Raw genomic sequence first — 10,552 nt, 5'->3', positions numbered from 1 at the left:
GCTGCTTCTTTTATATCTGCTAACACCTATCGTGGTAAATCTTCATGCTTGAAGGGTGGCTCATCATCTGGTGGATCACCTGCTATTCGTGCTACAGTGATACCTGCGTTTGGTCCTCTTTGATATCTTCTCCTGAGGTCTTCAAGACCTCTTCTCCAATTTGCTTCCCAGATAAGGACTTGCGAATCTGTAAGAATCATTGAAGCGATGGATTTGAGGTCAAAAGGTGTTGTTAGGTCAAAATGTTGCCTTCAAAAGGTGCTTGAAGTACGGGGGTCCCAATCCATTATCACAGACGGCTTTCACCAACTCTTTGATCACATCATGATCCAATCGCTCCCATCTGTCAGGGGGGTTTCCTCACCCCAACTTTAGGTGGTTTAAAGTCCTTGGCCCTCTAAAAAGCCCTGAGTCGCGTCCATGTAAAAAAGCAGAGTCCTCAAGGTTTGTTTTCAGGTTTCTCGTGTTGTTTATTATTTGGTATCTCAAAATTTTCTCTGCTCCCAGCCGAGGTCCGGACAGCAGCTGGGACACGAGGCGACTGCCCCACAGATGGGATGTCCCCTAACATTTATACAGATAATTACGTACTAGTTATTTACTATTTTGTGCCAATGCCCAGTGCCCACACCAGAAGTGACATTCTACTTTGGTCCAATCCACTCTAACTACTTTGTGCCATCACCGCCCCAAAAAATGGAGGACGAGGAAGAAGGAGAAGTACATAAGGTACCACCCAAATTCCACCATCTTGTCCCCATTTACTTCTATTCTAAAAATTCTAAACTATTAAATTCTACATCATCTACTGTGCCAAATTACAATTTTCACATCCTGGAGGTTTGTAATTACTTCTGCAATGTTGAAAGCTTTTCCCATGGATTAAAATCAAACCCGGTGTCTTCCTGGGCTCTGTGCCAAGGTCTCCGAGCCCCCTCGACCATCTCCACAGCCCCCTGTCCAGGGCTCAAATTCCTTTCCTCAGGTCCCAGGCCATCCAAGGGGATGTCCTGGACTCCAACACCATCTTGCATTTTGGCCTTGTGCATCGTATGCCACTGGCAATACTAAGCTTCTTGTGCCTGTTAAATTAAATTCTTTTAATGCTTTTTTCTTTATCTCAGTCCAGTCTGTTGCACTGGATACCTGTGCATGAGACATCTGTGAATTTTCAGGAAATGGAAATAATTGTCATGATTTTGATGCTGATGCTGCTTCTCTTATTCTGGAGTTTGCCTGTATTTGTTGTTTGTTCCCATCTTCTTGAGATGTGATCCCTTCATCCCTGGGGGATATTTCTCTTTTTGACATTTCTCTCCCTTCTAGTTGAGGAGTAGGAAGCTGGGAATTTTGTGCAGCACGTGATCCCTATGCAGCATTACCAAAGGAGAGGGCTGATCCATCAGATAGCTGGAGGGTAAACAAAGAAGGCATCTGTGCAGTTGACTGAAGAGAAGCTCGATTGCCTTTTGGTGAAAGGAGCACCTGAGGGAATTGGGTGTTTGAATCTGGGTTGAATTCCAAAGCTGTTTCTTTAAATTGTAGAAGAAATTGTTGCATAAAATCTTTGGATAATAAAATTGAAGAAGCTTGAGATGAAGGACATGCAGTTGTTGTTGTTGTTGATCTGAAAGGAATGCCTTGCGAAGCAGTAATATGAATCATGCTGTCATCTGCATTTAATGTTTGTTGTTGCAGTTGAGTTGCTGCATGGTCCCCTAAAGTTGACAACGGCTCCATTTGTTCTTGTTGAAATTGCTGCTTTGGAGAATAAATCTGTTTTTTATATGTGACTGGGAGAAAATTATGCAATGTGGGTGTTCCGCCACTCGGTGGCGCTGTTGCTCCCATGGCTGGGTGTGGAGGTCGCTGTGGCCGCTGTAATTGTGCAGTCCCGCCACTGGGTGGCGCTGGCATCGCGACAACTGGACCCTGTCCACCAAGAGGTATTATGCCCGGGATCTCTTCAATTATTTCTGACAAAAGACGCTGTGCTTGTAACAAATTCTCCGTTTCTGGATCGCTGGGAAACACTGCAGTGATGTTTGGATGTGCATCCACGTTCATGAACGAACTAGCTGATTCTGAATCAGAATGATTCAGAGTGGCTGTATGAGCGGCTGCCAGTGTTGGTATTGAGGCGCCGCTCGTGGGCAGGGTCGTGGTTTGTGGCACCCGCTGTGAGGAGGCGGCCCCTTCGAGAAATTCTCCGCCCTGGCCCCACCCCATCAACACTTGCACCGCCCCCGCCTGCTCCGATCCTGCCTGCATCGTCCCGGTACCGCCCTGGGAGGCGTTCCCTCTCGACCCGTCCCCGGGGGCCGCCCCGTCTCGCTCGCCGTCGGGGTTTAGCCCGCCCGGAGCGAGACTGCGGCTTGGGATACATCCCACCCCCACTGCGCCTGCGCCAACGTGAGCCGCGGGCGCCTCTGGGCACTGCGCCTGCATCGCCCTTCCTGGCTCTCTGCCCACGCTTTGCGATGCGGACACAATTTTGTCCATTTCGCTTCCCGTAGCCTCCATCATCACCCTGCGCCGAGCTACCGGCACGGGCTTTTCCTCCCCCTCTGTCCCGGTCTCGCGGTCCGCGAAATCCCGACGGTCGCCCGCGAGTTGTTTTTCCCCGCGATCCGCGCCCCCCTGACACGGTGTGTTTTCCTGCTGCCCCCGTCACGTTCCGCGTCCGCGCCGTGTGATTGTTCCCGGCGCAACTGACTCGCATCGCCTTCGCGTCCTTGCGCCGCGGTGTTATCTCCCGCCGCCGGGCGATTTGGGGTTGTTTTCCCTGCTGCTCTGGGGTTTGGCTCACTCCCTCTCCCCCCTGTTGTGTCTGTCCTTGCTCGGGTGGGGGAAGGGATGGCGAAGCGGTTTGGCGCGGTGTCTGGGGAGGGGTAAACGGACTTCTAGGTGGAATCCGATCTAAATCTTCCCGTTCCCCCCCCTGGGGCAATTGTCCCATGTCCAGGAGACGTGCCTCAAAAGAAAGCATGTCTCTATCCTGATCGCTGGGAAGAAGTACAATTTTTTTCTTTCCCGGGACCGGCATCGGGGAATCAGGTTTCGGAGTTTGAGGCACCGAGATAAGCTGTTGTGATTTATGTGCCTCATCTCGGGGAAGCTGCTGGCTCTCCCCTGCTGCTATAACCTGAGAGAGCTGCTGGCTCTCTCCTCGCACATTCCCACTAGGAGATATGGGACCTGCCTGCTGCTGAGAAGCAGCTGGCTGCTGTGCAGCAGAGGAAACCTTGCTGTGTTCCTCCTGCGCAACCTTCTGCTGCTGTAAGGAAGGAGGAACTGCCCTTTTATTACGTGAAATTGCCTCTAGCATGATTCTCTCTGCGGACAACAGCTTCGCAGCCGTTTTGTCCTTCTTAGTTGCCCTGTGGTACAGTTCCCTATTTGCCTCTTGCCAAAATGCCGGCTCAAATAGGACGTGGGTTTCGCAACGTGGAAAGTTACACCGAACCCACCAAAAAAGAGCTTAAAGCTCCTTTTCAGAAAGGCCTGTGGGATATGCAGACTTAACTACTCGTAAAGCAGATAGGATCCTAAGTTGTTCCTGGGAGACTCCCACCCCCATGTGTTCTAGATTTGACCGGTCTCACCAAAACTGAAGAACAGGGTGCAGATGTTCTCAAATTCCTCCCGGAGGTGTCCTGATCACCAGCAGATCTCAGGTGACGAGTCCAGGGCTCTTGGAGTTCGTCTGTCCGAGGTGAAGTTGAAGTCAGCTGCCTTGGCCAAAAATCTTCCCATCTTCTCTGGGTTTTTTCCTGGCTTTGCGTGTCCACTGGAAAGCACCCAGGTACACCAATTCTCGGGGAGGGTTTCCTCACCTGAGATTCAGATTGTTTAAAGTCCTTGGCCCTCTAAAAGCCCCGAGTCGCGTTGGTATAAAAAAGCAGAGTCCTCAAGGTCTGTTTTCAGGTTTCTTGTGATGTTTATTATTTGATATCTCAAAATTTTCTCTGGTCCCAGCCAAGGACAGCAGCTGGGACACGAGGCGACTGCCCACCAATGGGATGTTCCCTTACATTTATACAGATAACTACAGATTGGTTGTTTACTATTTTGTACCAATACCTAGTGCCCACACTAAAAGTGTCATTTCTACTTTGACCCAATCCACTCTAACTACTTTGTGCCATCACCACCCCGAAAGATGGAGGACGAGGAAGAAGGAAAAGTACATGAGGTACCACCCAAATTCCACCATCTTGTCCCCATTTACCTCTGTTCTATGAACCCTAAACCTATTGAATTTTGTATCTTCTACTGTGCTAAACAAATGTTTTCACATCCCGGTGGTTTGCAATTCCTCTCTCTGTGTTGGAAGCCTCTCCCATGGACTGAAATCAAACACGGTGTTTTCCTGGGCTCTGTGCTGAGGTCTCCAAGCCCCCTGAACCAGCTCCACACCCCTCTGTCCAGGGCTCAAATTCCCTTCCTCGGGTCCCAGGTCATCCAAGGGGATGTTCTGGACTCCAACACAATACTGCATGGCAATAGTAGTTATAGCTACTTATACTGTGTGATAAGTAATTCTCATGGAAGTATTTATTGTGTACTAACTAGCATTATTGTAATAGTTTTAAATAAATTATGGTTTTCCATCCCTAATCGTGTTGGACAAATCAGTATAAGGGTTGTGTTACAGCTGTATGACTGTTTAGGCATGAAGCATTGACTAACTGCATTGAATTGAGATGCACCTTAACCCCTCTCTGAGGAGGAGTTTAGGTAGCAAGGATGTCCTTTTTACACTTTGTGTTTCACTGAAAGGGCTTCTCTTACAAACTTTGATGCTCCCAGTCTGTGTGCATCACAGAGGTGTTCAGGTGTAACTGTTTTTGCCTAACGTGTTACTAAATTTATTTGTCTCAGACCATTGCAGGATCCTAATTCTGAAGCAGTCAAGTCAGTCAGCTGGAGAGTCTTCCATTGCCTCAGTAAAAAGTTCTCACACTTCTTTGCAGATTACTAACACAGGAGTGAGCTGAGACAAGCATCAACAGTTTGACTCTCCCTGATTACAAGAAAAGCCTTTCAGATTCTTTGGCAAAATCCTAAAGGAGTAAAAACCAGCACCTGATACAGGCAGGTCACGTACTTAAGCAAAAACGTCCTTCTCCCCAGTATGAATAATATTTGTATTACATACCTCTTTGCACTGTTGTAGTGCTGATAGACTGCCCCACAAAATGAAGCCATACAAAGGACCTGAGCCTTCTGTAACACAAGGTCATACAGTGCACTTAAATGACATGTTCATGTAGTAAAAAATGTGAGATCTGAAATCTCACTTACTCTTTGTAAGGAGGATTATAAATATATCAGCAAGACACAAGAAATCATGGTTTAAAAATATAGCGGTTAAAAATAATGCTCTGCATAGTAGTTATGCTTACAAACACTATTACATTAACAAACTTTTGAGAGAAAAACTTGCAGGAACAGATAACTCCAGTTAGTCTTACTTTCCTAAAGAGAAAAAGAGGCTAGAACTGTCCTTAAACTAGAGAAGAATTTTTGATTGCATCAATGGCTTCTTTCTACCACTGACCATTGAAGCTTTTTATATGTATAGGGGGTGTCCTGTATTGTTTACAGCAGTATTGGGGAGGTGCTGAGAGGGACCACAAAATCAGAGGAGTGCTTGTCCCATCACTAGCAAGAACATGACTTGCACCTATCTTCAGGATGTATGTCATCATTTGAATAACTGCAAGAAAAGGAAAGACTAGAATCTTAAATGTTAACCACATAAATATTGCTATCTTGAAAGTACAAGCAGATAAGCCTGGCACACAGTATTCTCTGTGTTGGGCAGCCACTCTTGTTAGTCAAAATGCAAAATATAAAAAAAGGTCCCTTTTTTCCCTACTACTTGAAAGTCAAAATTTTACAACTCTTGTGTCTGCAGGTGTTAGAAATAAATCTGTAAGTATACAAGTGTTACAGTTTATGTTTCCTTTGAAAATTATCTAGCTGCTTAATTTATAACAGTGCTAAAACTGTCTTGTCACCTGGGGTGACTATGATGCCTCTGTATCCCCAGTCGTCTGTTCTGTGTGTGCTGCATGTTGTGTTCTGAACATTTAAGAGTGGTTCTGAGGGTGAGCAGGGAAAGAAGCAGCACGCAGTCTGTTTTGAAAAGTGTTCACTCCTCCACATTTTTCTCTGTTTCTTGCTCGGGACTGTGTGTTCATTGGATACACAGACAGCGGCCAGAGGTTTTCTTTCTCCTTTTAGTTAGTTTAGCTAGCTAAGGCAAAAAAAACTTCCTGGATTTTTTTTTTCCTTTTCTTGGGATTGTTTAAATTTGCTCTGGATGGAAAACCCAGAGGACTGGGATCTGGTACGCATGGCCCACCGGGGCCTGGACCTCTGCATTTTCCAGCACCGAAGGGACTAGGATTGATAAAAGACTGTGAGAGAGCTGAGCTAACTCCTGGCAAGTGGAGGCGAGCAAGGACTTCCTCAGTTTTGCCATCTCTCTTTGGAGCAGCGAGAGGTTTTATTGTTTCATTTTTTTCATTCCCCAAGCTTGTGGGCATTTTATTTGTAAAATAAATAGTTTTTTCCACTTTTCTCTGAGGAAATTCTTTTCCCCAGACTGGCTGGGGGGAGGGGCCATTTGGGTTTTGCTCTCCAGAAGAACCCCATTCGGAGGTTTCCTCCCAAATTTGCGCTAAACCAGGACATCACCACATACACAGATACCCTTGCTTTGCCCAGAGAGAAGCTTGCTATGCTGAAACAGGAAAGGGAATATGGGATGACAACTTCATTTATCCATAGCATTAAGACAGATAATTTGGCAGACCAGAAGGTATTCCTGCATCTCAAGCAGCTGCACTAGCAAGAGTATTGAGCTTCCTTTAGCTAGTTCTCAAAGCTAACACCATATTTGCATCATGGATTACTTTTCATGTCTAGTGGGTACCAGGATTTCCCTCATTTGCTGTCCCCTTCTATGCTTCCTATTCAAAAAGAATTCTAGTGCCCCAGGAAACTTGTGCTGCTCTAGCTGCCAGCTGATGGACTTTGCTCTTATACCTCTAGATGCTTCCTCTGTGCCAGTTGCATATACAGTTTCCACTTGCCTGGGGTCAGGTTTCCAAAACAAAAAGTGTGCATTGTTTTAGGGCGTGGTGCTCGCATCAGGGCACTGCCTCTGGTGCTACAAGTGGCCCTTTCTCTTGTGTGCTGCAAGCAGCAGTGGAGGAGCTGTCAGCTTGAGGGGGCTTCTGCTCGTATGCCAGCTCGCATGCCAGCTCCCTCCAGCCTCTTCGGGGACAGCTGGACAGTGTGAGAGGGGCCTGATGGAAAGCAGCATCTTCTCTGCACAGCAAAGGGGGCAATATGGCAATGGCTCCCTTCCTCCTCCAACCTGTCTCTTACTACTTCTTACGTCCAGAATTTCTGCTTTAGGTGCCTCCAGATTTGCCTCCAAGCGAAGAGAGCAGGAGCTCCACTGAAGCCCTGGAAAAGGCCGAAGCCCTGACGAGCCTTCCCGAGTCCAGCAGGTACAAGGCGCTCACATCGGCTCCGACAAGAAGGGACTTAGCTCGTGCTCCTGGCTTTGCCCATCTAATCCAGCCTTGTGTGTCACGGCTTGTAGGCTACCCCCAGGCAGAGGAACCCAGCAGGAAACGATGACGAGAAGAGGCCTGGGACAGAGACAAAGAATACCAGCCCGAGAGGAAGAGGAGGAAGAGGGCCAGCAGGAGACATCAACAATGGAGGAGGCTGGGGGAGGCCAGGAAGCCCGGGTACGGAGGTGCCAGGCTCTGCTGCCTGCCTTTCTCTCCACACTGCCCTAAGTCAGCCCAAGGTGCTGGCAAGGGCTGCCGAGGTTCGCTGCTGGCCAGGGCTTGGCAAAGCTGCTCTGCAGCGCTTGGCCTCCGACACGGCCGTGTGCTGTACGTCTGTAGGAGGAGCGCCCTGCACGGGAGACAGCGGCCGACGGAGAGGCTGTGAGGATGGGGCGGCTGCAATGCCTCCCCTCCACTTCTCGGTGTAGCTGTCTCTTGAGCTGCACTTTTGACATAAGTTTTCAATGTTGAGGCCTCTATTTCAAAAGTTCTAGGCCCATGGCTAAGGAGGTAGGTCTTGCTATTGGGATAGGGAGCTGCTGCTTTTCCCCCTCTTCCCTCACTCTGCTGCGCCTGTGCCTTGTTGCCTTGTGCGCCATGCTAGCCCGTCGCCTCTGGCCGTCTGGGGTGCGGGCGGCAGCCAGGCCGGGCTGAGCAGCACTTGGAGCCCCAGGTCTCGGCTGCCCGGACCTGACGGGAGCGGCGGGAAGTGCCGGCGGCACCAGGCACCGTCTCCCTCAAGGCACCGGGAAGCCGCTGAAGGGCCGGTAGGGCCGAGGCACCACAGGGGACAGCGCCTATGAAGGAACCCTGCTGCTGCCGAAGGGCTGCTGGTGCCCACGGCACTGACAGGACTGTGAGGCGGTGGGGGCTGAGGGCGCTGCGGGAGCTGAGGGCGCTGGGGGAGCTGAGGGTGATGGCAGCGGAGTCTGGCTGGGCATGGAAGAGGCACAGGCTGGGAGGGCTAGGGGGCTCAGGGCACTGGGGACACTCAGGGGGATGGCAGCGCTGGGGGGACTGACGGGCTAGAAGGCTTTGGAAGGACTGGGGAGGTTGTGAGTGTGCTGAGGCTGTAGCGGGGCTGAGGGTGCTCAGTGCTCCCTTTGCTTCCTATAGATCTCCGTCTGCTCGACGCTTCCACAAGGGCTGCTCTGCACAGGACCGAACAACCAAGGGGGAGCAGGAGGAGGTGGACCGGCCTCGTTCTGCCTGATCTTGTCCTACCCCTTTATGTACCGGGTTACCATTGTGTCTGTATGTAGTTATGCCTCTGTCTTTCTCCAGTTTTATCTCAGTATGAATGGAGCAGTAGAGCTATACACAGTTCTATGTCTTTAGTTACAGGGGGATGGAGGTGTAGCTGCATACTTTGGTCATCATATAGCTCTATATGGGTTCACGTTGTGTAGAGACATTTTTACAGAAGTCAATGTATTTACACAATGCAGATCATTATGTTTCTCTCTGTATCATTGTTTATGTAAACCTGCCTTGCACTGGGCATTTCACTCCAGCTCTGTGGGTATTTAGAGAGGGCCAGGAATGTTAGTCACTCTTTGTACAGCCGCCGTTTTGTAACCTGTCAATGACGAGACAGGTGTGAACTGGTAGTGGTCTTTGTCACTTGCCATGGAGTCAGCAGAGATGTAACTATATGCACTTAAGCTTGTAACAGAACTTGTAATTGTATGTAAGAAGCAATGGTAGAACAAGCTGTAATAGATTCCCTTTTTCAACTCAAGTTGCCTTTGGTGCACTTCTCTGGGTAGTGCTGCTGAAGCAAGGTGCAATCAGTGAACCTTTGGAACTGAAACGGGTGTTGGTTTGTGTCATTGGGAGCAATTAGCACATGCCTGCCTTAGGATCCAGGAGAGTTTTGGCAAGGAGTGCTGATGGGGGCTGGAGGAAAACAGGCAGGTGTGCCCAGACAATCCCCCGGTTGTGTAAAGGTGGGCCAAGACACTGTAGAAGGGTTTGTGCAGGCAGCAGAGACACAAGTCTGGGGAGAAGGCACTGCAAGCGCCTGCCAAGGGAAACTCCAATTGCCATTGGGAAAGTGGGCAAAGGAGAGAAAGCCCCAGTTCAAGAGAGCATCTCCCTTCTTTTGGGACAATCCAGCCTAAATCTGTCCATGTTTCTAGGCCTATCTTATGTCCCCTTTTTTGGGACTCAGCGTGGGTAAACCACCTGCCCATCAAGAGCCACCCCTGAGTTTTAGCCTTGGCCTCCAACCTCCTGCTGCCAGTGCAAGCACTGTGAATGGAGCCAGTGTGCTGCCTAAGGACATCAGCTAGGGACCCTCCAGCAACCAAGGCCACAATACAGCTCCATCTGATGGACATGCTCAGCACTCTGAAGAGATGGGGCATCCTAATACACACTGGGACCCTCTGGACAGCCTTGACTCAGGCCTAGGGGCATGCAAAGGAGCAGCGCTGTATAGATCATGGCCAAAAGCGCTGTGGCTTTCCCCCAAGCTGGGGAGGCCTTGGCTACAGGTTGCCTAGTAGCAAGGCACAGGCCTGGGCATCCTGTGCTGTCCTCTGTATGTGCTGTTGCCAGTGAGTGATGCAGGGGATGGGCTGAGTCATTGCCTTCTAGCCCCTAAAATCAAGTGCCAAACAAGACCAAGATGATTAAAAGCATTTGCCATTTCATGACCCTCCTTCAGGTGTACTTATAGCCAAACCCATATGCGGTGCAGGGCATCAGAACTTACAGGAGTTTTGCAAATGACCATCACAGACAAGAATCCCCAATTAGAAGTATAACTAATGAAGTTATTCCCCCTCTTGGTCTGGAACCTTACTGAAGTCTCCACCTTGCTTCTAGCCCCTCGCTGGTTGTGTCAAAATACACGAGAAAGTGAAATGGCCTTGGTTCACTAAAGAACCAAGATTCAAAGAGGTTTTCAGGAATATGTTTGTAGGAAAAGTCATGCAATTAGCTAAGAG

General features: G+C 49.3%; 1 long non-coding RNA gene across 1 annotated transcript; it reads left to right on the top strand.

The window, feature by feature from the left end:
- Positions 1-8,379: 8,379 nt before the first annotated feature.
- Positions 8,380-9,339, top strand: LOC136373951 (uncharacterized). The gene is made up of 2 exons (XR_010745773.1): positions 8,380-8,454; positions 8,715-9,339. It is a non-coding gene; the product is annotated as an uncharacterized lncRNA (long non-coding RNA).
- Positions 9,340-10,552: the final 1,213 nt, after the last annotated feature.

This window comes from Sylvia atricapilla, chromosome Z (assembly GCF_009819655.1).
Source record: "Sylvia atricapilla isolate bSylAtr1 chromosome Z, bSylAtr1.pri, whole genome shotgun sequence".
Lineage (NCBI taxonomy): Eukaryota > Metazoa > Chordata > Aves > Passeriformes > Sylviidae > Sylvia > Sylvia atricapilla.
This window is presented reverse-complemented; position numbering and strand designations above follow the sequence as displayed.